At 50.1% G+C, this 26,516-nt stretch overlaps 1 protein-coding gene across 1 annotated transcript in view; it reads right to left on the bottom strand.

Moving 5' to 3' along the window:
* ST8SIA3 (ST8 alpha-N-acetyl-neuraminide alpha-2,8-sialyltransferase 3) overlaps positions 1-26,516 on the bottom strand; it is a 194,091-nt gene that overhangs the window by 55,060 nt on the left and 112,515 nt on the right. The gene's annotated exons all lie outside the window — the stretch shown is intronic.

The raw sequence follows: 26,516 nt of genomic DNA, 5'->3' as shown, positions 1-26,516 counted from the left end.
AGCTTCACCTGCCTGCATTCCACGGCCCAACATCCTGAAAGCTTCACCTGCCTGCATTCCACGGCCCAACATCCTGAAAGCTTCACCTGCCTGCAGTGCTCTGCCTGCAGCTCACCCCGCACGCACTCCGCTGGGTTTCCACCTCAACCCTGCCAGAACCACTTCTCCAGGGAGTTTCCATGGAGCTAAGCCTCCCAGCATCTTCTTTCTTCTCCGATGGTACGCCCAGCTGACGCCACACAGCTGCCCTGCCCAGAGTCCGGTCACAGGTTTCCCTAACACAACATGCACTGGTCTCCTTTCTCTCTGTCCTAGCTACTCTCCTCTGTCCCTCAACGGGGGGCTCAGTTGCCTGTATCCAGCCTCTGAATGGTGTCACCCAAGGGCGACTCAGTCTGCTCTATCCAGCCTCTGAATGGTGTCACCCAAGGGCAACACAGTCTACTCTATCCAGCCTCTGAATGTTGTTACCCAAGGGCGACCCAGGTTGGCCTTTGTGTGCCACAGCATATTCTCTCTGTAGGCAATTTCACCCAGACCCTTGGAACCCTCTAACCCTTCTGGAACCCTCTAATGTCCAGTGATGCCCAGGTGCCAACCACAGCTGGACCCTGCCCCACCCTTCTTGGTTCATTCATGCGATAGCAGTCCCCCATGACAGTCAGGAGACCCCCACGATTCCTAATTGAATTAGATGACCTCTTTTGTTTTCTGCTCAAGCCAGCAGGATTGTGTTGCTGCATACACCCCACCCTATTATTACAGAGGCAAAAGGTTGGTCTCCCTCTTGTTAGGCAACATCTACATACATGGGAGAACCCACCCCAAGGACTCCTGGGAGGGAGAGCACCCAAGAGGAGAGTCCATGAACACAAATAGCTCCCTCTGACTTTGCGGGGGGCGGGGTGGGGGCGGGGTATAGAGCTCTTCCCTTGACACAAAGACATGCATTCATCAGACACAGAGCAGGCGTTCTGTAGTTCCCGGTCAGAAGTGCACACCGTCCCCAGCGCTCACCCAAGTAGCGCGGACAGCACATCTGAAAGCTACTTAACCGAACCACTCAATAGTACGTGTGAGGCTTGAAGATGCCCACTTTGAAATCGCTCCTTTTAATCACTGGCTGGAAGCAGCAAGATGTAGGGAAAAATCATTCTCGTCTTAAATTAATTAGGCTTCTCTCTGGTTGAAAGCTTTTTCGATGAAAGAAATGGAAAAAAAATAATTAACGCTGCATTAAAAAAAAAAAAAAAGACGCGGAGGGAGGGCTACCCATGAAGCCAATGGCAATGAGCTTGCAAAGCCTCAAAGACTTTCTGGAGGCAAGCTGGTCATGGCCATCCGAGAGAAGGCTCTTTGAACTCCAGAGGTAGCAGCAAGTCCAGCCTGTTAGAAGGCGAGGGAGGTGCTCTGCTGGCCCAGCGGCTAAGTGCATGGCTGGTCTCTGAAAGGTGGATGGTTCAAACCACCTAAGGCCCCATGGGCGAAGAAGACCTGATTTGCTCTTTCAAGACTACCCCTGAAAGCCCTCTGGGGCGGTTCTGCTTTGCTTTTGTGAATTGAAATCAACTGCATGACCCCCAGTAGGAGCCAAAGCAGCAGCAGCAGCAGCAGCAGCAGCAGCAATGTTTCAGTCACTGATATGAATTTGCCCTAAGGCTGACACCAAGAAACAAAACAGGCCCCAGCGTAAACCTGAATCAGGGGAAGAAGCTTCCTGCACCTTTCTTCCCCTAAGATACTCCCCTACTGTGTCCTGTCTTCATATAGCCTCCGGCCAACCCCCCAAACCCCGCCCCCAGTCCTGGTCCCCTTATGGAATCTTCCTCAGGCCTGGCAGGCACGGAGATGCTGTCCACCAACCTGCTACTCTCCATCACAGGCTGTTGGTCCCAGGTCCGGCCCCCCTCAAGGCCTCCCCCTAATTGTGTGAGGTATGCATTGCCTCTAGGTAATCTGACTTTTAGCTGAGCAGTATAACCCAAAAGGAGTGGCCCACAGCGAGAAGTTTCAGGCCACCTGGCAAATAGATCCCTTGTCCCGATTGGAGGGTAGAGTGTTGGCTTTGAGGTCGGAGCCATCGTGGTTCCCTGTGGGAGGTTCCACCGTCTTCCAGTCGGGTGCTTACAGGCCTGTTGCCTCTCACCTCTGAAGCCCGGTTTCCTCATCTAGGAAGATGACCCCACAGTGTCTCCTGCTCAGGGTTGAATGAGATTAGAGTCATGGGCTCAGTCCGTGCTTCAAACAAAGTTGATGCTTCGGACATATATATCATAGTGGTTGCAAAGGCGAACTACTGACCCTGCTTCTAGAAACGTCAGTTTTTCAAAGAACAGCCCCAGATTTCACTGAAGGCAGAATAAGTTCTGTCCTGACCAGCTGGGTACACGGATGGCGTCTTGGCACCGGCTGCATGGCCACTGCAAAGAGGATCCTGGGAATATAGTGACGTGTTCCAAGACAAGGACCGCTTCTCATCTAAGTGCTGCGATGACTAGTTTCTAGCTGGTTCCACCTCCTACTGGCTGGATGATCTAGGGTAAGCTACCATTTCCACGAGAATTCAATGGGAAGGCTTTGGGCAGTAGAAAGTACTATCTAAATATTGTACGTAAAGGGAGTCTTCAAGTCTTAGATGGGGTCACGATGTCTGAAATGCACTCAGCCTTCCCAAAAAGTCCTGGGCAGCTGAGGGGCCGGGAGACCGACTGCATGGTTTGTCTGTGGACACACAGGGGACCTTGTTATAAAGAGATTTTGTAGAGATTGCTTTTTAGACATGAATCATGCAAGACAAGCTATTATTTTCTTCCGACACACACCTCCAACTTTCATGCGGTTATCCGAACCTGCCTTCCTTGGTTCCAGGAGGAGAAACTTTCCCTCTTCCTTCCCCCAGGGGCAGCTTATTAATGGTGCCTTTCTCCTTATGGTAATGTCTTCTTAGCCGCTCTCTGGGAGTCAAAATGGGCTCCGTGGCAGGGAGTTGGGTTTTGGGCTCTTGTAGTGATTGGGGTGATGGGGTGGAGTTCCTTTGTGACCCCATGTGACAGAAGAGAGCTGCTCCGTAGGGTGTTCTGGGCTTTGATCTTTTTAAAAAAATCATTTTATTGGGGGCTCATGCAATTCTTATCACAATCCATGCATCCATCCATTGTGTCAATCACATTTATACATTTGTTGCCATCATCATTCTCAAAACATTTGCTTTCTGCTTGAGCCCTTGGTATCAGCTCCTCATTTTCCCCCTCCCTTCCCCCTTCCCCTCCCTCATTAATCCTTGATAATTAATAAAGTATTATTATTTTCTCATATCTTACACTGCCGGACTTCTCTCTTCACCCACGTTTCTGTTGTCCATCCCCCAGGGAGGAGGTTAAATGTAGATCCTTGTAATCGGTTCCTCCTTATCACCCCCACCCTCCCTCCACCCTCCCGGTATCACCACTCTTACCACTGGTCCTGAAGGGATCATCTGTCCTGGATTGCCTGTGTTTCCAGTTCCTATATGTACCAGTGTACGTATATCCTCTGGTCTAGCCAGATTTGTAAGGATCATGATAGTGGGAGGGTGGGGGAAAGGGAGAGGAAGCATTTAGTAACTAGAGGAAAGTCGTATGTTTCATCGTTGCTACACTGCATCCTGACTGGCTCATCTCCTCCCCGTGACCCTTCTGCAAGGGGATGTCCAGTTGTCTACAGATGGGTCTTGGTTCCCCAATCTGCATTCCCCCTCATTCACAATGATACAATTTTTTGTTCTTTGATATCTGATACCTGATCCCTCCGGCACCTCATGATCACACAGGCTGGTGTGCTTCTTCCATGTGGGCTTTGTTGCTTCTGAGCTAGATGGCCGCTTGTTTACCTTCAAGTCTTTAAGACCCTAGACACTATATCTTTTGATAGCCAGGCACCACGAGCTTTCTTCACTACATTTGCTTATGCACCCGCTTTGTCTTCAGCGATCGTGTCGGGAAGGTGAGCATCATGGAATGCCAGTTTAATAGAACAAAGTGTTCTTGCCTTGAGGGAGTACTGGGCTGTAATCTTATGAGAGCAACTAACCAGGTTTTGCTCCATGGAGCCCTGGGTGGGTTCAAACAGCCAGCATTTTGGTCCACACCTACTGTGCTCCCGGGGCTTCTGGAAGGGGACATAGAGCTGCTTTAAAAGCGTCATCTCTTTCTCCTGCTGGGAGAAGGGGTCTGATAGCTTGGTTTTTTTTCTGAATTAAGAATGTTGGATATTTTAGCACCATTTATCCTTCATCTTCTAGAGCTCTGATGGGAGAGTGGATACTTGTTGGGCTGTGATGTGCATGATTGGCAGTTCAAAACCGCCAGCAGTTCTTCAGGAGAGTGACCGGGCTTTCTATTCCCATCAACGGTTACAGCATCAGAAACCCACAGGGCGTCGCTATGCGTCAGCAACGGCAGTGAGTTAGGTTTGGTTTCGGTGTTCCTTCATCTTGGATCCGTAGCCAGGATTCTGAGACCACAGGAGAAATTCTGCTCTGTTGCTGTCATCTTGCTCTGCCACCAGGTCATGGACTAGCAGATTCGTCAACCCACTGCCACTGAGCTGATTACAATTCATAGCGGCTGGGTGGTGCAGAATAGAACTGTAAATCTTCCTGAGAGCAGAGAGCCTCCTCTTTCTCCTTTGGAGTGGCTGGTGGGTTCTAACCGCCAACCTTGCAGTTAGCTGCCCAATGCCTAATCAATAGTGGTTTGTGTTAGTCTGAGTAGACTAGAGAAACAAATCCATGGACACACACATGTGTCAGAAAGAGTTTCATATACAAGAGGAATTGAACATTGAGAAAACATCCCAACCCAGTCCAGGCCAAGTCCGTAAGTCTGATACTAGGCCATATGCCTGATGCCAATCCATAAAGTTCTCTTCTGAATCACGAAGCACATGCAATGATGCCGAATGCAGGACGATCCCAGGCCAGTGGGTAGAAAGTCTTTGGATCCAGTGGCATTGCCAGCATCTCAGTGATGGCAGGGTCTCTCTGGGGCTCCTCCGGCTTCAGAGGTTTCTTTGCATCCATGTGGGTTGTCAGCTGCTATGTCTCCCAGGGTGTGGCAGAGAGTCTCCCACCTCCAGGGAAGAAGTTCCAGATTTCCCAGAATTCTCAGGAGAAGGCCATGCCCACACAGACGAGACCTTGGCTATCTCCGGATGGAAAGGCTAGACTCCACCCCTACACTCTTAATCCTCAAATTGGCACCAGATTAGGTGACTGCCACAGTAGTCAAGGTGTAGACAGTCACAGCTCTCTAGCCATCACGAACAGAGCATTTGGATAATTTAAGAAAAGATTTTGACATTATGGAAACACACAAACAAAAAATCCTGTCAAATACTGATTATCAAATTGACACCAGATGAGGTGAGCAATCTGACCACATGGCTCTTGTCGCTGCAGAAGCAGAGGATGGAAACTGATGAAGATCAAGGGAGGGTACCCTCCCCAGAGGGTTTCCATGGCTGCCATCTTCGCAGAAGCAGACTGCTCCCCAGCTCTGCTGTGCCGCAGCTGGTGAGCTCCGAACAGGTGACCTATTGCTTCTCAGCCAGTGCTCACCCACCAAGCAACCCTGGCTCTTGTGTAAAGGTCACCGCCTCAGAGACCCTCTGGGGCACGTCTACTCTGTTCTGTGAGGCCACTTCCTGGGAAAATAGGTTTTTTTTAACATTCATTTTCTGGCACTATTGTTTTTTTTTTCTTGCAGTGTAAAGCACTCTTGATTTATCGTTAATGTAAACAGTTGTTATTTATTTATTTTTATCAAAATCACATTTCAAACTTGGGAATGAGGTTGGGGACTCGCATTTCAGCTCAGCACGTTGGTATGCACCAGTTTAAACCGCTCATCCGACTCCCCAGTAAACGCAAACTCACTGCTCTCATGCCCATTCTCACTCGTAGGGACCCTCCAGGACAGAGCGGAACTACCCCGTGGGTTTCTGAGACTCCGACGGGTGTCGAAACCCTCATCCTTCTCTTATGGGGCGGCTGGTGGTTTTGAACTGTTGACCTCGATGGTGGTTTGGAACTGCTGACCTTGAGGTTAGCAGCCCAACTCGTCACCCATGGATTCAGTTCATGGCTGTCAAGTAACATCTTCAGTTAATGAATGAGGAGAACGCATGGACACACACACAATTGACAGCAACACAATTCACCACCTTGCCCTCTCGGTGGCCAAGGATACTCGCCGCCGCCACCAGTGCACAAGGCTTTCTCCTCTGTCAGGGCTTCTGTCCAGCGGGTCACCTACTTTTCCTGCTCAGGGGGTGACCAGATTCCTTGCCAGTGACCTCAGTCATTAGTTATAGGAGCCAGTCACTTCTGAAGGCCCTTGAACCTCTGCTTAAATAAAGCCGCCCCAATTCTGAGGTCCCAAACAGGTTTGTCCAGGAGTTGAGTGATTTGTGCAACCCTGACCCTCCAGGTTCTTGAAGGCAGCGGCGTTCAAGCATTGTGGTGCCTGAGCAGCACCTGGTGCTTGAGAAAAAGCAGATGTGTGGGCCTGTCCACGGCCTTTGGTTTTGATACCAGTGATCCTGGGAACACGCGAGGAGAAGCAGCATTAAGGGCGCCACCCACCGTTCCTCAACTACTCCAGGAATGGACACGTCATTCAGTCAAGTCCCCTCCCTCGGATTCGTTCTAGAGGCCCGCCAAAGTTTCTAAGGGAGGGGAGGGGCCCTGGAGAAGGGAGCTTCTTTGGGAAGTTGACAGCGATGAGAAGGGACAAACGTGCCTGCAATAGACATGACATCTTCGTCCTTGGTACTGAGAAGCAGTAATGCCGGACTATAGAAAGCTTAAATAAAACTGTGGCTCTGTTTCTTTCATTGAAGCCAGAAAGCCCAGAGCACAGCACCCGCAGGAGAAGGAACGTGGAAGCTTGCTGCTAAGATGCTGTCATTCACACCAGCGAGGTGGAGAAAAGCTTTTAGCACGTGACTGACTTCAGTTAAAGGGGCTTTCTTGCTTTTTTTATCTGCTGGGTATTTACAGGAGAATAAACATGCTGGTATATGTTATATATGGAGCGGAGTCAGAGCACAGGAAAGCTGAGACCCGGGACCCAGTCATCAGAACAGGCGGTGGTTGCTTAGCAACCAGGCAACTGGAGACCTTTCTGTCTTTCTTTTGTTTTTAGATTGCAAGTAACCTTTGATCAATTTGGGCAACACCACAAAAGCCTTGGGTATTTCCAGAGAAGGGGACCTGCTAATCTGCAGTAGCGGAGACATCGACGGTGACGCCAGTTTTTCTCCCCCACTTCATGGTAAACAGCGGAACTGCCTAAAATTCCCTTGAAGAATCTGATTGCTGCCGACCCAGTTACATGGAACCAACCCCCAGCCTAGCCCACTGCTGCGGAGTCGTCCTGGCGCAGAGCAGCCCTGCGGGACAGCGTCGCGTTGCCCTGTGGGGTTTCCAAGACTGCACACCTTTGTGATCATCTTTCTCCAATGCGAAGGGCTGTGGGGTTCGAACCACCAATCTTTGGGCTAGTAGTCAATCACTTAACCACCGCACCACCAGGACTCCCCGGTCACATGACTGTTGCCTCAAATTGGTCTCTGTCAAGTCACCTGGGTTCCTCTCATTGGTCAGCGCTGGATGCCCACTTCACAGCTCTAAACACCGTTGCTAAGGGGAAGCAGCCAGAACTCTACGTTCCACATGCTCAGGGCCCTGGACATGGCCATCAAACTGTCACTTAGGAACCATTCCCTAGGTGCTCGTCCTTCTTCCCCCCAAACAACAACAACCACAAAGCAAAAGCAAACCAAACCCACTGTCCTGGAGTCGATGCTGACTCACAGCAACCCTATAGGACGGGGCAGAACTGCCCCTGTGGATTTCTGAGGCTGCCATTCTTTAAGGGAGTAGATAAGGTTCTTTGCAGGTCCCCTCAATTCAAATCCATCCAAGACAATTTGCCAGTGTTCCCAGGGCCTGCTACAAACACCCCACCACCCCCCAAACCCCACGCTGATCCTTCTCCCTGAAAAGAGCATTATCGCTGCGCCAGGCAAGGCATGGCTTGGGGAATAGTCCAAGTTGATCTATATGCCCCAGGTGAGAGTAGGACAGCTGATAGTACTGACCAGTGTCACTGGAGGTTCCATGCAAAGGGCCTGGGGTGGAGGCAGTTACTACAAAGGTTCGAGCCTCACGAAAGGGCCCTGGGTGTTCTAGAGGCTGTGGCGATGCCAACTCAGTTGACTCCCCTGAGTCAGCCGGGCAAGGAATCCGAATCAGCTAATGATATATTTTATTTTTAGTTAAAGCTGACACAGCAAGACAGGTTCCCATTCAGCAAGTTCTTCTACACATCAAGTTCATGGACACACCTTTCTTTTTGTCAAGGTTCTCATGATGCCCAGTCTAGTTGTTTTAGCCCGTTAACCTAGCCTCACTGTCCACCCCCAAACTTCTCATTTATACTTTAGAGTAGTTATTGTTCACGTGGGCTAGGATGGATCCTTTTTCACAAAGTATAGTTATGAAGGGTGCAATTCTTGACTTTTTTTTGAAAGCTAACCTGCTATTGAGTTAAAGGAGGTTTGGTTTTGTTGTGGGTAGTCTCTGTTCAAATTTTCAAGACGGTATCAGCAGTGCAGTAGCCTCAGGGATTCTGCCAGCCTCAATGGGCTCAGGGAGCTTGGATGCTTTGAGAATTTGAAGTTCTGTTACACATGCTCCCTCCTTCTATGAGGATCCATTTATAGTAACCTTGATCGGAATGGTCCATCCGGTAGCTGGGCCCTACCTAGTTCTTCTGGTCTCAAGGTAGAGGAGCCCATGATTCATGGAGATCTTTCATGCTCTACCCCAGTCCCTTCTGTGAGTCTTGGATTTTCCCTGTTCTCCTGTGCTCCAGAAGAATAGACATCACTAGCTGCATCTTATCTTGTCCTCTTTAGGAAAAAAGGTAGAGTTACCTTGAAGCCCCAGATACCTCTTGCTTTAGACCGGGTTTGGAAGATACTGTTGAATGAAAGCTAGTTCTGTGACCTCTCTACTGCCCAGGAGCATAGTTGCCATCCTGGGTGGACTACGGTGTCAGAAGACTGACTTCTATGCTACTCTCTCAGCCTTGCCTGAGTGCCGGGTGTGGCAAGTTCTCAATGTTTCAAGGATGCTGAGCACAGGGGAAGGAAAACCAGTCTTCCAAACAGACCTGAGGAATATTGTGGGGGAGCCAGATGGGAGGGCATTCTGGACCTGTCTCCCAGTTCTCTGCTCTGAAGCCTGTACCCTCCCCTACCTGCTCACTTGACACTGTCAGCATGAGCAGGTCCTAGTGCATTGCTGAGAGGAGGAGGAGAAAGGCTTGCTGGTCCCCAGCATCTGAACTTCCTCTTGATAGGCTAGTGCCTCCCACCTGTCACTGTCCCCTGTCCTCAGTGACCGCCACATCAACAACTACCTGTCAGTGTTAGCACCCTGTGTTGGACCCCACTTGTGACTCTTCACCTGCCTCTGCATTCCAGGACCCCCTGGAGTTCATTTAGGACTTGGAGAACTCCAGGGGGGCCAGTCAGAAATGGGGGTGGGGGCTAGGAAAGAAGAAGCCACTGCCCTTGTCTTTGTGGGCCGCCACTGTTTCCCTGACAAGCTGGTTCCTGTGTCAGCGGACTGATGAAGATTCACTAAAACGCCTTCCTCCTGCCCCTGCTGCAGAAAAGAGCAGAGACCCGGAAGTAAATAGGTCAGTGGCACAGTGGGGCTGGCAGAAGGCCTGCAAGTTCAAAGCAGTCACAGAGGGACCTGGTGGTGAGTGGTCGACTTCAGCGATTTGCATCTGGGACTGCTGCATGCTAAGGCCTGGGAATGTGTCCCTGCACCCCATGGTTGCTGACCACAACGACTCTGATCAGGGGTCTGGTGGGATGTCAGGGATCCCTGGTGGCATCCTGGGGTACACATTATTGCTGCTAATCACCAGGTCAACAGTTTGAAACCACCAGTCACTTTAGAGGAGCAAGGGGGTGCTTTCTACTCTAGTAAGGAGTTACAGTCTCGGAAAGACACGAGGGCGGTTCTAGCCTGCCCTGGAGGGTTACCATGAGTCGGAATCAACTTGATGGCAGTGAGTTTGGTTTTTTTAGTGGGCTGTCTCGTGAGCATTGGCTCTTAAACCATAAGGTTGTGACTCAAACCCACTGAGGTAGTTAGGTTATTGTGCCAACCTGGCCGATAAACACATGTGGGGTTAATTGAGGGGCGGAGGGATAAATGGCTCCGTGAGCCTGGCTTTTCTAGTTCTCGGGTCTCTTGCTTTCTGATGGTCGGACCAGGGTGCAGCTGCCTTAGCTAGTTCCCTGCTTTAGCTGGCAAGGCTCACTTCCTGCAAGACATCCCTAAGGAGAAGCCACATGGACCTACCCCAATGCAGCCCTGGGTGCTGGCGCGGCCGTGTGGAGACCCCTGCCAGTGCTGAGATGTTTACACCACATTCACTGACTTGGCTTTCCTCCTGCAGTCGGCATCGTTGCGTCTGCTTTGTGAGATGGAGGGGGACTTTGTGGATTGGTGGCGGACGTATGAATTAAGGTTGGACTTGTGGGCTTGGGCAGCACTGGGTTGGGATGTTTTCTTGATGTGCACCTAACCTTTATATAAAACTCCCTCTTATACATGGGTTTCTGTGGGTTTGTTTCTCTAAAGTACCCAGACTAACACACCCACCAATGGCTCTGTGGGGGGAAATGAGGCTGTCAGCTTTGGTAAAGATTTCCAGCCTCTGAAAAACTCATTGCCATTGAGTCGATGCCGACTCACAGTGCCCTGTAGGACAGGTAGCACTGCCCCTGTGGGTCTCTGAGACGGAAACTCTCTACGCAATAGAAAGCCTCGTCTTTCTCCCAAGGAGAGGCTGGTGGTTTTGAACTGCTGCCCTTGCAGATCACAGCCCAACGCATAACCACTAGACCATGAGGGCTCCAATTTTACAGCCTCAGAAACCCTGTGTGAGGTCACCACGAATTGGAATCCACTCCATGGTGCTGGGTGAGCGACTGACTCAAAGGAACTCTAACGGTGCAATGATTAAAGTGCTTGACTGCCAAACATCTTGGTGGTTCTAACCCACCAGCTGCTCCACAGGGAGAAAGGTGTAGCCGTTTGGTCCCATAAAGATGACAGCCTTTGAAATCCTCCGGGTAATTCTGCTCTGTCCCTTCTGGTTGCTAAGAGTCAGATGGCAGTAGAGCTGATTGTGAGTTTGTGTGTGTGTGTACCCAATGATTTGCTCTTTCTTAGATGGAGTCGGAACCTTGCAGGGTTCCACTGTGGGCGTCCGTGCCTTTAGCTTCCATTATTAACTGCATACTCAGAGAATTGGCCTAAGGGGAAAACTGGATTCCTGTTAAGGCAACAGCAGACATAGGCGTGGTCTGGGGTTCATAGGACTAGAATTTTCTGCGGGCAACCTTTGAATTGGTGTGCCACCCAGCATCTTAGGTACCACAGTCCCTGGCACCTTAACTACATCAGCTGTTGGGAATAAAGTTTTCTGACAGAACGCCCATGGAATTAACCATCTAAGTGGGGCATTCCAATCCCTCAGGAATTTTTTTAGGAATCTTGGATAGCACACGTAGTTCAGCACTTGGCTCACCGCTAAAAAGCTGGTGGTTTGGACCCACCCAGTTGAGCCCCAGAAGAAAGGCCTGGCCATGTGCTTCCAGGACACAGCCAGGAGGCCCTCTGTGGCCGTGCTACTCTGCACACATGGAGTCGCCACCCGTCAGGATGGCCTGCTGGCAACTGGTTCAATGTGCTCGCTGCCTTCTGGGCTTAACCATGCGTACCAATGTCGGTGGTGGGAAACAAAATCTTTTCATTACGATCTAACCCTCCCAAAGCTCGATTGATCACAATGTCAATGGCAGAAAGTCAAAAGGTAGTAACGGCGCAAGTGCGCTGCTAACATCTCTACAGTCATTCCCAGGGCTCGGAATGTCTAGAAGGCACTGTCTGGACACGAACAAAAGCAGCCTGGGTCTGACGCAGAGCCCAGGGCTGCCCTCCCCTCACGCTGCACATCAGGAGCAGTCTGGGGTAATTCTAGCCCGAGACAGCAGAGAGTTACTGGAAGGGTGGTAGGCATTCCAGGAAGGCAGCAGGCAGCAGGGTGGCTTTGTGAGGAGTCGATTTCTGATCTTCAGTGAATGAGAGCCATACTATAGCTCTGGCGGATAAGCATTGGGCTGTTAACTCAAGGTCAGCAGATCAAACCTAACAGATGCTCCATGGAAGAAAGATGAGACTGGCTGCCCTCCTAGAGGGGTGTGGTCTCAGCAACCCTAGATCGGGCTGGTATGAGTAGGAACCAACCTGATGGCCATGCCATGATCGTAAGAACGTTAGGACCAGGATGTGCCCTGGGACAACTTTCCTACATGCATATCCTGTGACCCATAGAAGAGTCCTGAGGCAGGATTAGGGATCTTTCTAGTCCCCAGTCTCCTGGCAGCTGAAGTGACTGGGAGGTGGGAGGAGCCTCTGCTCAGCCATGGGAGAGCACCCTTGGAGACTTTCCCAACCAGACTCATGTGATGCCCGAGAGGTCTAGGACCCAAGCAAAGGCTCCGTGTTCTGCCCTTCAGCTTCGAACAAATCTTTCCTCTTCTTTCCCTCATTTTCCCCAGGAAGAGGCTGGCTGCATGGTCTTGTAACTGGCGTGGTTCTTTGAACCCATCATCGGCTCTTTGCAAGAAAGGCCTGACAGTCTGCTTCTATACACACGATCGCCTAGGAAACCCCACAGGGCAGCTCTACTCTGTCCGGAAGGGGTCACCATGAATTAGAATCAACTTGATGACCAGGAGCTTTATGAGGGTTTTTTTTTTGTTTGTTTGTTTTTTTAGGGATATTTCCTGATTGTACAAGAGTGACTAAGCAAAGCACAGTAGTCTCTAAATGAATCCGATCGGTGTTCATTGACTAAGTCCTGGAGTCTCTGGGTGGTGCAAAGGGGTAAGAGCGTGGCTGCTTACTGAAAGCCCACCCAGAGGTGTCTTGAAAGAGGTGCCTGGTGAGCAGCTCCTGAAAAGCCGGTCACTGAAGACCCTGTGGGGCAGCGCTCTAGTCCGACCCACACGGGGGTCTTCCGTGGCAACTGGTTGGGTTTTATCGACGGCTCTGGGCTCAGACTGCCTGAGGCTGAGCTCTTCATCGCCTCCTCTCTGTAGGTGACTTGCTCAACATCCCAGGGCCTCCATTTCTCGGGAAGATGGGATGAAAGGAGATCCTGTACTAAAGCGTTGTTATAAGGATCACGGAACATGGTGCAGGTCTAGGCCTTAAACTAGACCTGGAATATGGCAACGATTTAATAGACATCCCTTATTATTATTATAGATGACCACTGTGATTATTGATGAGTTAGCCTGCCTCAGCCTGCACTGGGGGGAGGGACAGGAAATGACTCCACTGGCCTGAACATGGTGATTCCACCAACGCTTTCAAAGGTCCTAGTTACTCTCCTTGCTAATAAAACAGTTCCATGAACTCGTTCAGGGATCACTGATGGATTCAAGGCCCCTGAGTGGCTAGATACTGGAGACCCTAATCTCTTAGGAGTTGACTAAAGTAATCTTCAAGATGTCCTTTCAGGCCGTCTTGTGTCCCTGTGAGTCTGGGGTAGCACCTGCATCCTGAATCTTTTGGTGCCTGAAGGTGGTATTCTTTGGACTCTGTCTTCTGAAAGTCCCTTGGGATGTCGGGGCACTGTAGTCTGCAGATGGGTGACTCCCGCGACCAAGGAAGGTTAAGCAGAGGGAATGAATAGAAGCAGGTAATTAACGGGATAGCTGGGTTTTATTCCTTGAGGAGACGTGAAGACTCATCACTCGTTTTTCCAAATGCTCCCAAGCCTCTAAATCTTCTTGAGTCTTTGGCAAGTCCAAGGTAGCGACCAAACTAATGTCTTCACTAGTTGGGGATCAAGGCCCACTGGTGGCTCAGTGGGTAAATGCTTGGCACCTAACGGAAAGGTCAGTGGTTTGCACCCAGCTGTCAGTCCCTCCACAGGAGAAAAATGTGGTGACCTGATACTGTGAAGATTGCAGCCTTCGGGCAGGTTTACTCTGTGCGGCTGCTATGAGTTGGAATTAACTCCACTGGAATGTTCTGTTGCTGTTCTTCATTTAACTTTATTATTATTTTTTTTCCTTTGAGAGAGTGACTGTGTGAGTATGTGAGTGAGAGTGAGTGAGTGTGTGAAAGAGAGTGAGAGAGTGAGTCATTGAGTCAGTGAGTCAGTGAGTGAGTGAGTGAGTGAGAGTGAGAGAGAGTGAGTGAGTGAGTGAGTGAGTGTGAGAGTGTGAGAGTGAGTGAGTGAGTGAGAGAGTGAGAGAGAGAGTGAGTGAGTGAGTGTGTGAGAGTGAGTGAGCGAGTCAGTGAGTGTGAGTGAGTGAGTGAGTGAGTGAGTGTGAGTGAGTGAGCGAGTCAGTGAGTGAGAGTGAGTGTGTGAGAGTGAGTGAGTGAGTGTGTGAGAGTGAGTGAGTGAGTCAGTGAGTGAATGAGTGAGTGAGAGTGAGTGAGTGTGAGAAAGTGAGTGAGTGTGTCAGTGAGTGAGAGAGAGAGAGTGAGTGTGTGAGAGTGAGAGAGTGAGTCCTTCATTTAACTTTAATTCGGATGGTGGGGAACTTAGCTCTGTTCTGGGTGTCAGTGTCCACTCTCCAGTCCGACAGGAATAGGAGTAGTGATGTCTCTCTGCCCCAGAGTTTTCATCCATAAAATCGGGACCAGGGCAACAATCATCCCATGCACCTTAGATGTATTGCATTTAGGACCTGGAACACGAAGTACTAAGCAGGTGTTTGTCCTTAGACGCGTTAATACATCTTCAGAATTCAAGTGGCACTATCCAGTCAGCTTATGATTCTAGTTCATTGAGTTCTGGCAAACCGAGAACCCAACACAGAAGGAAGTCTTGAAAAATGAGTCTTTAATTCTGTGAGTGCAAGATAGCGCATGATGCAGTAGGACGAGAAGTACTAGGCATATAAAGGGTTTCATCTGGTTAGTAAACTTCTTCCCCAGAGAAGGCTGTGTCCTTGCAGACACATCTTAAATGCCCATCAAGAAGACAAACCTTTCTTTTGTCTACGACGGTTGTGTGCTTGCTCAGGCGTGGGTCCCAGGGCCTAGTGTACCGGCACACAGGCGTCTTCTCTGTCCTTTTGTCAGACTCTGTAAAGAGATAGCTCTGCTGTCATGAGAGCAAGTCCCCAAAGGCGCGTCACTGGTTGTGTTGTCATTGCTCGTTGCGGTCGAGTCAGTGTCCAGTCATGGCGACCTGTGTGTGCACACAGAGTAGTAGCTTCTCCCAGGGCTTCCAGGACTGGCACTTTTCAGAAGTGACTTGTTAGACTTGTCTTCACAGCGCCAACCTTCCACCGTTGGCACTACCTGAGACTGCTTTGCTCGAGGCTGGGGCCTCCAGGGAGGAGAGGGTTTGTCTCAGCAGGAGAAGATGGAAACTTCGAGTGTCTCCATTACAGTAGCGGGCAGAGAACCGTCCAGCAGCAGCACAGGGAGCATCAGTTACTGCGGATGTGGGTGGTTACCATGCTACAACCGTGTCAGAGCCAGTACAACTGCCTTCCAGCTCCATTCATGGGTGTTCAGGAACAGAAGGAGGTGAGCAATCAATGCCTGTGTATTCATGACCCCCTTGTTCTCATCACTCTTATGACTATTGCAGCGGATCATGGGTCCTGGTCTCCTGGTCCGTATACCGAATGTCATCCTTTACAGATTTAATTGTTCAGATAACATTTTAATCAAAAATGGGAAATTATACAAAGGGACTTAATATAGATCAGAGCCCTGGTGACACTAGGTACATGCTCAGATGCTGCCTGAAAGGTTGGTGGTTCCAGCCCACCAGCTACTTAGTCTGAGAGAAGAAGATGTGCCCCGTCTGCTTCCGTAAGGACTGCAGCCCGGGAGACCCCACAGAGCAGTTCTAGAAGGTGGCTGTGTGTCAGCATTGCCTCCACGGTGGTGGTAGGTTTTCATCTAGAGTAAATTCTCAAAGGAAATAAGCGTGACTAAGGCATTCACAGATCTTCAATGCTGGGGTGGAGCCCAGTGAATCACTGGAGGATTTAGAGCCTCTCTCTCTTTCTCTCTGAGTTGCAATACCTTGATGGCCAAGAGAGTCAACGTATATTGGTGTCCTCGTGGGCAACACCATCTTACGAGGAACCTATGTCAGTGAAGATGTTCCCTTGTGTTTGGAAACAGGTATCAGAGCATTGACACGTGTGCACCTGTGGCTGGATTTAGATGGTCCAGGCCTTCATGGTCCTATTGTTCCATTTTTTTCCCTTCAAAAAGGTAAAGAAGGCATCTACCTAGGAAACAAAATCTTGACTAATTAGCAAGTCTGGCCTTCCGCCCCCCATAAACGCATTTATCAGATACGTTCTTATTTTAGCCAGTTACTTGAAAAAGCAAATACCCTTTATCAGGCATGTCTCCATTGGAACCAGTTCCTTTATTGCACTTTTATTGCAAGTGCAAAGGTGAGCTGGGTAGAGTCAGTGCCGGCCATCTAGATGGGCCTGAGTCACAGCAAACATCGCTGATCAAGGAACTTTGGAACCAGGCTCCTCATTGTCCAAACTGTCATTAGGACCTAAGTAATTATTATAAATGTCTTTTATATGTCAACCATTATGTTGAAAGTCTTCCCAAGTTCAAGCACACGAGACAGGAAATCACTCCCACCTTGGATTCCTGATAATCTTGAAAGAGGGGGGACATGTTTTCTTTAACCCTGCACTTATGCACATGAAATGGTCTTTTGTTGCAGTGAGGCTTATGGTATTAAATACCACCCCCAACACCAAACCAGTGGTTGACAAGTCAAGTCTGACTTAGAGCCCCCCTGTGTGTCAGTGTGGGTCAAGGGCGTCAAAAGCAGACAGCAATGCTTTACCCTGGACTGTAGCCTAGCTGTACTTCTCACTGCCACGGAGTCAAAGCTGACTCATCATGACCCCTGTGGGTTTCCCAGACTGTAACTGTCTCAGAGAAAGCCTGCTGGTGGTTTCGAACTGCCAGCCATGCAGATCACAGCTCAACACATAACCACTACGTCAGCATTGCCAGAGGGGCACTTAGTCATATTTTGTTGTTATTGTTCTTTTTTCTGAAAAGGGGGTGGTTAGCCATATCAGAATGTGATGTAGACGTTGGATGGGACCATTGGGAAATAAGTTACCAGGTCTTTCTTCGGAAGTGCCTCTGGATATACTTGAACTTCCAGCCTTTGGGTTGGTAGCTGCTAATTTAAGCTACAATTCCAGTTTCCATTAGGTTTCAAATCCTGGATTTTATTCCACTACTTGACTCTTTGGGGTCTCTGGTGGTGCAGTGGCTAAAGTGCTCAGCTGCCATCTAGCAGGTTGGCAGTTTGAGCATGTCGGCTGCTGCCGGGCGGAAGCTGGGGCAATTGGCTTCCAGACTGATTTACAGTCTTGGAGCCCTTAAAGGGCAGTGTGACTTGGAGACACCAGAGGGTTGCTATGAGTCAGACTTGATGACAGTGTGTGTTAGACTGGGTTGACTAGAGAAACAGATCCAGTGATACACATACATGTGTGAGAAAGAGATTTATCTCAAGAAGCTTTATATAGCAAGAGAACATCCCAGCCCAGTCCAACTCAACTCCTTAAGTCCTTCTGGCTCACACTGTCACAAGCAATAATGCAGGAAGATCACAGGTTGGTGGGTGTAAGGCTGTGTGGATCCGATGGCGCATTCATCACAGAGCTCTGGCAGGTCTCAGAGTGGCTTACCAGCAGGAAGGGGAAGGCAGAGAGAGAGGGAGAGGTTCCCAGGGCCCTCCTTATGAGAAGACCAAGCCCACAAGGCGGCACCATCAGGCTGTGACCTGATTGACAGGTTGAATACTACCTTTACCCTATTACATATGTTTAAGTTGACATGAAATTGTGTCCCTCCCCACAGCGGGTTTGTGTAGTTGAGTGTTCTGCACTAACTTCTTGGTCAATTTTTCACACCATGTAGTCATATCTTTCATGATCTCCAGCCTTTGTGGAGCCAGACAGGAGATGAGTAAGTCAGGAGTGGGGACCGAGAAAATCAGTAAACCTAGAGGTCTTCTAGCATGTGAAATGATCCTTGAGTTCATTTGGGGGCATGGTTCCTCTACATCAGGGGTGCTCACACTTTTTCATCATGCGAGCTACTGGATAAAGTGATCAAGTCAAAATGATCTACCAACTATAAAAATGCAAAACATATATTTATTTTATTTATTTATTACATTTATTCATAAATGCATTGAGAATTCTTTATATGTTATGTATGTTATGTACCTTGTGTAACCGCATGAGTCTATATTGCTCAACACCACACAATTAACTATATTTTTGTCATTTCCTGAGTTTGCTCTGATGACTTGCACTGAATGGAATGAGCCAGGGATGCATAGTCTGGACAGGAACTGCTGACAGCCAGCCTCAAGCACATTTCCAAACGATCATCAGTCATGGTGGAACGGTGCTTGGACTTAATGATCTATATGTGGGAAAAGGCTGACTCACACAAATAAGTAGAGCCGAATAATGCAGTCCAGGAGGTAGCACATTTTCTCATGTGTGGGTACTTTCCCTCTGCGAATAAATTCCAGAACTGTTCATGCGCTCTGGACTTCAGCTGAATGTCGGCTTGTAGTATCAAAATCTCCCATTCTGTATGAAAGTGATACATTTTGTCTTCTTACTTGGTCCAGCTCCCCCACTCATTTTAATACCCTTTCTTACGTTTAAGAGAAAAAAAACCAAGGTCTAAAAATTGGCGATAACTTAGCTGGTCAGTTTTGCTGCACTTAGCGCAGTTGTTTGCGCATGCGTTTGGCACCTAAGATTGCGTCTGATTGGCTGTGATGTGTATTAATTAAGTGACGGGATTGATGATAAGCTTACGTCTATTTTTTAATGCCATGCCATCTACCCACACTACATTTGCGATCGACGCGTAGATCGCGATCGACGTATTGAGCACCTCTGCTCTACATTCTTCTCTCTCTGATTTTGTTTCATCTTTTCCGTGAAGATGTGAGGAGAGGAGAAGGTGGGTGGGGATGGGGCAGTGAGCATCTTGCATTGACGTTGTTGTGACCTTTGGGCAGAATGGCAGCGTTCCCATGGGGTTACTGTTAGCCGGCTCCAGGATCTGGGCTAAGTTGCCCCACGTGCTGTTGTCATGAATATTTTGTTGGATTCTGCAGATGTGTCTTTCTCAGTGTGGGCCATCCGCAGGCGTTCTCACTGCTATCCAGTCCACTCTGACTCAGAGCGACCCTACACGACAGGGCAGAACTGTCCCTGGGGGTTCCCGAGACTGTCACTCTTGACAGGCACTGCCAGCCTCATCTTTCTCTCACGGCGTGGCTGATGGGTCTCGCTCGGCCGACCTTGCGCTTGGCAGCTACATGTCCAACCCACTGTGCCTCCAGGCTCTTCAGCATTAGCGAGTGCTTGTGAAAAAATCAGTTGTAGCCCTTTGACTGCACATCTGGCCTGAGAACCTGGATGTTTTCCAGACCCGCAGGAGCAGATCCCAGGACCCCGATGAACCAAGAGTCTTCGTGCTCTCCCAGGTTGGCACTCTGGCAGGTCCTACAAGGATGCTGTGGAGTGGATTCCACGGACAGCTGCACCATAGGGTTACCGAGATCACTGTCCTAATTGGAAGCAGATCACCAGGTTTGTTTGTTTGTTTGTTTGCTTCCCCCAGGGAGCTGCTGACTGGGCTCAAACCACCCCCCCCCTCAGTTGGCGGCCAGCCACCTAACCACTGCAGAAGCAGGTGCACACTGTCAGTGGCATCTGGACTTGGCTGGCAGCAGGTAGCTTATGGCAAGGTTAGTGGCAGGGAGAGTGGGACGATGCTCTGGTGGGTGATCCGGGAGGGACTGGTTCCAAAGGTCGGCTTGCAACCACTGCACTTCCCTGCCTCCTCGGGTGATATCTCCACGAGGAGTGCGGAGACTCCAGGCAGCCCTCCCGAGGTCTTGTTTGGATCCTTGTAGACCAAGCAGCCCAACACGGGACTTTGCTCACATGCTATTCAGCTCTTTGGGCATCTTGTGGATGCTGCATTCATTTCTTGAATGAACAGATCCATGGCCCACACTGAGCATCGACTGTGGTTTTACACCGGAACAGACCACAGCTCATCCAATGCTGCAGCCCTCTGCAGCAAGTTCACGTCTCATGTCCGTTGGACAGGTAAGGCAACTGACCCTTAGTGAGGTTGGGTGACTTGCCCAAGGTCGCAGAGCCAGCTAAGTGCTGAGCTCAGGATCTCTGGCCGGGTTGGAAGACTTGGTCTCCCCACAGGCTGTACCTTATCACTACCCTACACAGATGAGTGATTGCACGGGGATTAAGAACGAATCAGACTAGGACACCATTTGCCTTGTTTGGGGGCCTGGGGCGCAAGTCCACACACAGCTGCTGAGCATCTAAAAAGATTGCCGGCACAACATTGTCCATTTCAGAAACAGCTCGGGTTTCCCACCACCTAACCATGTTTTGTTCTTGGTGCATAGGGAATGAGCTCAAGGGCACCTAACCACAACCACAACCACAACAATCTCTGTCAGTGGCCCTGGTGGTACTGTCGAGTGAGCTCGGGGCTGCTAACAGAGAGGTTGGTGGTTCAAAACTACCAGCCACTCATTAGAAGAAAGAGGAGGATGCCTGCTTCCATAATGACTGACAAAGCCTCAGAAACCCTATAGAGGGTTCTGTTTCCTGGGCCTCTTCCAGACGCCCTATCTGCCCTTCTTGAAACCTCTGGCTCAGAGTTGGACTCATTTGGTAGCAGGGAGTTGGAATCTCTGTTTTGTCTCATTCTTGTTATTTATCATGTGAATGCGCCTCCTTCGGGACACATGCTCTGGCATCCATGTACACACACACACACACACACACACACACACTCACACTTGCCCCGTGTGGCTCTGACAGCCCCCTGCTGTTCCTGAGAACAGCTCGTGCCCTTTGTGATCACCAATCCCCACCTCCAAAGCCCCCCTCCCAACCCTTTCCCACCTCCCTTCCACCAGCCCCACACAGCCGACGTGAAAAGTCGGGACGTTCGAATTCTATCTTTGCCACGAGCAGAGGCCACTCGACCAGATGTCACTTTCTCCGACTCCATCTGCCAATAAGACAGTGAAAGAAAGAAAATATTACTTCCCCCCTGGAATTGGCATGAAATAAAAGGTGGGCTGGCGGTGGGGTGATGCCTCGCGCCACTAGGCAACTTGCTGTGAACATTGTAATTATGGCTGAATGTCTTATGAGTCATAAAATTCTCAACGTGTATTTCAGAAATGATGGTTAGAAGAAATAGTAACGCCATTTCCCTCTTCCCTCGGCACCAACTGCGGGCACTTGCTAGGCCCGGGAGGGGGGCTTCGCTCACTCTTATTGCCTGGCCAAATCCTGCCCTTGGGTGTGTTTCTGCTGCTCACGCCACTGGGAGCCAGGTGTGTGCTTCTGCGGGCTGAATGTGGCTGTAAATTATGTTTTGTTTTCTGTCAGCCGCCTGACAGCTAAAATCATATTTTCTGTCAGAGGTGACAGAGGCCGAAATGGTGATGTATTAAAGCCTGGCAGAGCCACTGGGGAGGAGGCTGGGCAGGTTCCCATGGCACTGTGGCTGCTCCAAGCTTCCTGTGGCCCCACCCGGGATGGGCGCACACAGCACAGCACACTGTCCAGGAGGGGACCACAGAGGAGCTGCAGTCTCATCCGACTCCTGGGAAAGGTGGCTGGCTCCCATCCGCATCCCTTAATAGGCTTAAGATGTTGGCTAAATTCTACCCCTTAATTGCATTGCGTGACAAAATGCCAAGTCAGTCCATCACCATAATTACTTCCAAGTGCTAGATTCCGGGGCATTTTGGCCATATTCAAATGGATATTTAAATGCTCACAAACAAGCTTAATTTCCCCGAATGACTGATGGTTCCTTGCCATCATCTTCCCACCACCTCCTCTTGTCCTGCCTTTGTTCATTTTTAGAGACCGAGGGGAAAGGTCCTTTTGCCTGTAGGATCCTCGGTTGGGACACTCACAGCTTTGCAAATTCACTGCTCCCTACATGGAAGCATGGTGGCCTTTGCTCTACTCCTACTCCTTGGGAGCGAGGCCTGGGGCCAGTGCTTCCTGTGTGGTCATCTCTAGTCCTCTCTTGACAGCCCTTTCTTCTCTCCTTTTTCTGGACTCCTGCCAGACTCCCAGCAGGCGCTTTGGGGCAGAGTGCAGCTACTGGAGCCCTGCTGTTGGAATCCCACCACGACAGTCTGAGTGGCCGCTGTACCCATCGCGGGGCACCGGCCATTTTGCCCTCAGCTTGATCTGCAGTCCTCAGGGTTAAATGAGAGACTCTGAGTTGAAGCTGAGGCCTGAGCTGCCCATGCATGCTCTTCACGTCACTGCTATTGTCCCATTGCTCACAAGCCATGAGCTTGGGGCTCCTTCGTTTAAAGCGCCCGCCGGTAGGATAAGTTGGGCTTCATGCAGTCTTGTGCTCAGAAGGGCCTCTGCTGTAGGTTCATGATCTGTAGTTGGTATCTTGAGACTCTGCATTTTACCTTTGAATTTGTGCTTGGTAAGGGAAACCCTTTGAGACATGGAGAATGTGCCTGGGGGCTCCTGCCACCTTACTGCCTCCCTGGGCAGGTGCTCGCTGTCTACTCCCTGCCCCTGGACATGTTAGGCTCCATCCAGTCTCCTGCTCCTGTTGACCCCTCACTTCCAATGTTCTCAGTTGTCCTTCTAGCCAGGGCCTGGGCTCAGGCACAGGGAGCATAGGGTTAGGTGCAAATTCTTCAGAGAGAGGCAAGCTAGCAGACCACTCAATGGGGTGTCTTGTGCATCCCCAATCCAGATACTGAGTGCAAGAGTTGAAGTTCCATGAGGTTTACACATGCCTGGTGGGTTGTGGGAATCATGAGTTGACTTGCCCCTAGCCAACTGAACAATTGCCCATATGTTCAATGTGGTTTACACACCACCATTAAAATCATTCCAACTCGTAGCAGCCCTATATAGGGTTTCCAAGAGGTATCTTTCTAGGAGCATACAGCCCCATCTTTCTCCCTTGGAACAGCTGGGTCTGAACCACTTACCTTAGAGTTAGTAGTCTAACACCGAAACCAACAGTGCCACCAAACCCAAACCCAACTCAGGACCATTGAGATGGTTAGCACCCAAAGTGCCAACAGGGCTCCTTTGAACAATGCCACCAGAACCCAGCTGATTATGTAGCTGGCTCTAGTTACCAAAACAAAACAACATGGTGCTGATGGGGATGACAGAAAGAGGTCTGTTCTCCAAGGCACTTCTATGCCTTGGACTAACTCAGCTGAACATGTCTTGGCCCTTGGGGAATTTTTTTCTTTTTAAATTTGGAGACTGATTGAAGTCAAATGGAAGAGCAACTCCCTCCCCCCACCGACCCCCTACACGGGCATCAAGAAACGGAGAGGTCAGGGGTGGGAAAGGGACAGTGTAAGGCTCAGTTTCCAGACACAGAATTCTGTCCTCATGACGTTGCGGTTTCCTGCACAAGAAGTGCAGAGAGTCCAGCTGGCATCGATTGGCCTCAGGCCCAGCACGAAAGGACATATGTGTGGCTGTGAGGGACCTGCATCTCCCTTCAGATTCAGTGCAGACCCTGACGGACTGGCATGCTGATGGACTTCCTGACGCTCCACATACTATGGAAGGGGGTGCCTACACCCATATCTTCATCCTACGGAAAGCAGACTGAGGCCCAGGGAGACGCACCTTATGCACTTCAAAACCCTGTCCTAGAGATCACTCTGATGCATAGCGCCCTAAAGGACAGGGTGGGACGGCCCCTGTGGGTTTCTTAGATGAGCTCCTTCTGGGAGCAGAGAGCCTCGTCTTTCTCCCGCAAAGCGGCTGGGTGCTGACCTTGTGGTCAACGCAAACGCTCAACTACACCACTGGTCTAATGGACTCCCATGTACAGATATAGAGAGACATACATGTGCACCTGCTTACATACATGTGCACTAGCTTGTGTTCATATGCACCTAACTGACTGACACAGACACTCCATTGGGGGAAGACCAGAAGCCCCAGGCCAGTGGGCAGTCATTTGACGGAGATGCTGACTCGTGCAGAGCAAATCCCTTTCACAGGGTTTCCAAGGCTGTGGCCTTTGCAGGGGCGTGGGGGTGAGTGTGGTGGTCAGGCCTTTCTTCTGAAGCACATCTGGGTGAGTTTGAACTGCCACCCTCTTGGCTAATGGTGTGGTGCTTAGCCACGTGAATCACCCAGGGACTCTCTGTGCCTGAGGAAAAGGGGTGCTCATTAACAATGATGCACGCTCACAGTGTCAGTGAGCCCTAGATTCTGTGCTGACCCTCACCAAGCCCCTGTGAGGTTGGTTGGTACCCATTCCCCTATGCACCTCTCACCATCAACGCTCAGCAAGAGACCGAGACAGGGAGAGGACTTGAGAGGAACAAGGGCAGTCTACCCAGCATTCCTTCTCTGCTTGCCGGAAGTACGTCTGGGGCCAGGACCAACATGTCCTCCCTCCCACCATTGGACTGGGAGCCTGGATGTCTTTCAAAGTGTGAGCATCCCACCGTGTGTGGAAGATGGCCCTGGTGACCCAGCAGGTTGTCCTCAGCTGTGGGTCTAAAGGTTATTGGCTTGTGCCCACCCAGCAGCTCTGAAGGAGAGAGAGCGCTGGTGGTCTGCTCCCCTAAAAATGGGTATTCCTGGGAGGGGCCCTCAAGCCAGTTCCCACTCCGAGTGGCCACATGGACAGCACATGGAAACACCGTCCTGATCCACGCCACTCTCACAATTGTTATGTTTGGACCGGTGGTACTGAGCTTCTCTCTCGTCTCTTCCTACAGAGGGAGTCCATTTGAGGCTTGTGTATAGGTCATGGCTGCAGCCATGGTGTCGATCCATCTTTTTCACTGCCCCTCTGTTTCACCAAGCATGATGTCCTTTGCCAGAGACTGGTCTTTCCTGCACGCCAGACCAAGTCTCGCCACCCTTCTTTCTGAAGAGCATTCTGATGGCACTGCTTCCAAGACGGATTTGTGGAGATAACACCCTTGAAAGACCCATGGAGCAGTTTGTCCTATAGGGTCACTCTAAGTCAGAATCAGCTCAATGGCACGTAACCGGTTCTCATAGAACCAGGCCTGGCAACAAACCTGCCACATTGAGTTAGTTTGGGAACATTGGAAAGACAAATCCACAGAAATGCAAATGTATATAAGAGAGAGTTTTTTATAAAGGGTACGTGTACATTACAAAAGTATCCCAAACCAGTTCTGTCTGAGCCCATGAGTCCAACATTAGCCCATATGTCCAACACCAATCCACAAAGTCCTCCTCCATCTCACAAAACAGAGGCAATGATGCCGACTACAGGAGGAAACCGAGTCAGTGAGTGTGTAAGCATCTCTGCGTTGGCAAAGTCTCCACACGGCTGCTCTAGTACCCAGGGCTGCATCAGGGTAAGTCCATGTGGCTTCTCCTCAGGGATGTCTTGCAGGAAGTGAGCCTTACCAGTTGAAACAGGGAACTGGTTAAGGCAGCTGCACCCTGGTCCGACCATCAGAGAGCAAGAGACCCGAGAACTTGAAAGGCGAGGCTCACTGAGCCATTTATCCCTCCACCCTGTTTCTCTCTCCAGACTGTTAATCGGCTTCTGTAAAGATTACAGCCAAGAAAATCCATTGGGGTTAAATTCTGCTCTGTTACAAATTGGCTGCCCACGAGTGAGACTCACTATTTCAGGTGAACAGGCAAGGGACTGTGGTCATAGAATTTTTACCTTCAGTACAGGAGACTGAGGCATAGTCACCCCTCATCTATCAGAGGCGGTTTACAGGTTTTTAGGATATTGAGGAAGTCTGGAGGAGGAAGGACTTGGAAGCCAGAGCTGGTCATCTCCTTGAGAAAACCAGCCAATGAAAATCCTGTGGATCACAATGGTCTGATCTACAGCTGATCATGGGGATGGCACAGCATAAGGAGAGTGTAGCTCTTGTGTGTTGGGAGCTGCCATGAATCAATGATGAACTTGACGGCAGTGAACAAGTGCAAAGCAGATGTTCAAGCACTGGTTCCTCATCCTCTTCTCTAGCTGATCTTTGTATCAAGTCTGTAGAGAAATGCATTCCCACTGCATACATGACAGAAGGGCGCTTTGAGAAATAATGAGACTTGGCTGAGGACACCCAGCCAGTAGGTGGCAGGACAAGGGGCTAACCTTAGTTTTGATTCAAGTCTGTGGGGAGGATCAAGAATCATGGAGAACTGGAAATACAGTGAACCCAGGACAGATGAACCCCCCAGGACCAGTGGAGAGAGTGGCGATGGCGGGAGGGTGGAGGGAAGGAGAGGGAGAA

Source organism: Echinops telfairi, unplaced genomic scaffold (genome assembly GCF_000313985.2).
Source record: "Echinops telfairi isolate 266 unplaced genomic scaffold, ASM31398v2 ScPeMD7_7400;HRSCAF=8409, whole genome shotgun sequence".
Lineage (NCBI taxonomy): Eukaryota > Metazoa > Chordata > Mammalia > Afrosoricida > Tenrecidae > Echinops > Echinops telfairi.
Note: the sequence above shows the minus strand (reverse complement) of the source record. Positions and strands in the feature narration are given on the sequence as shown.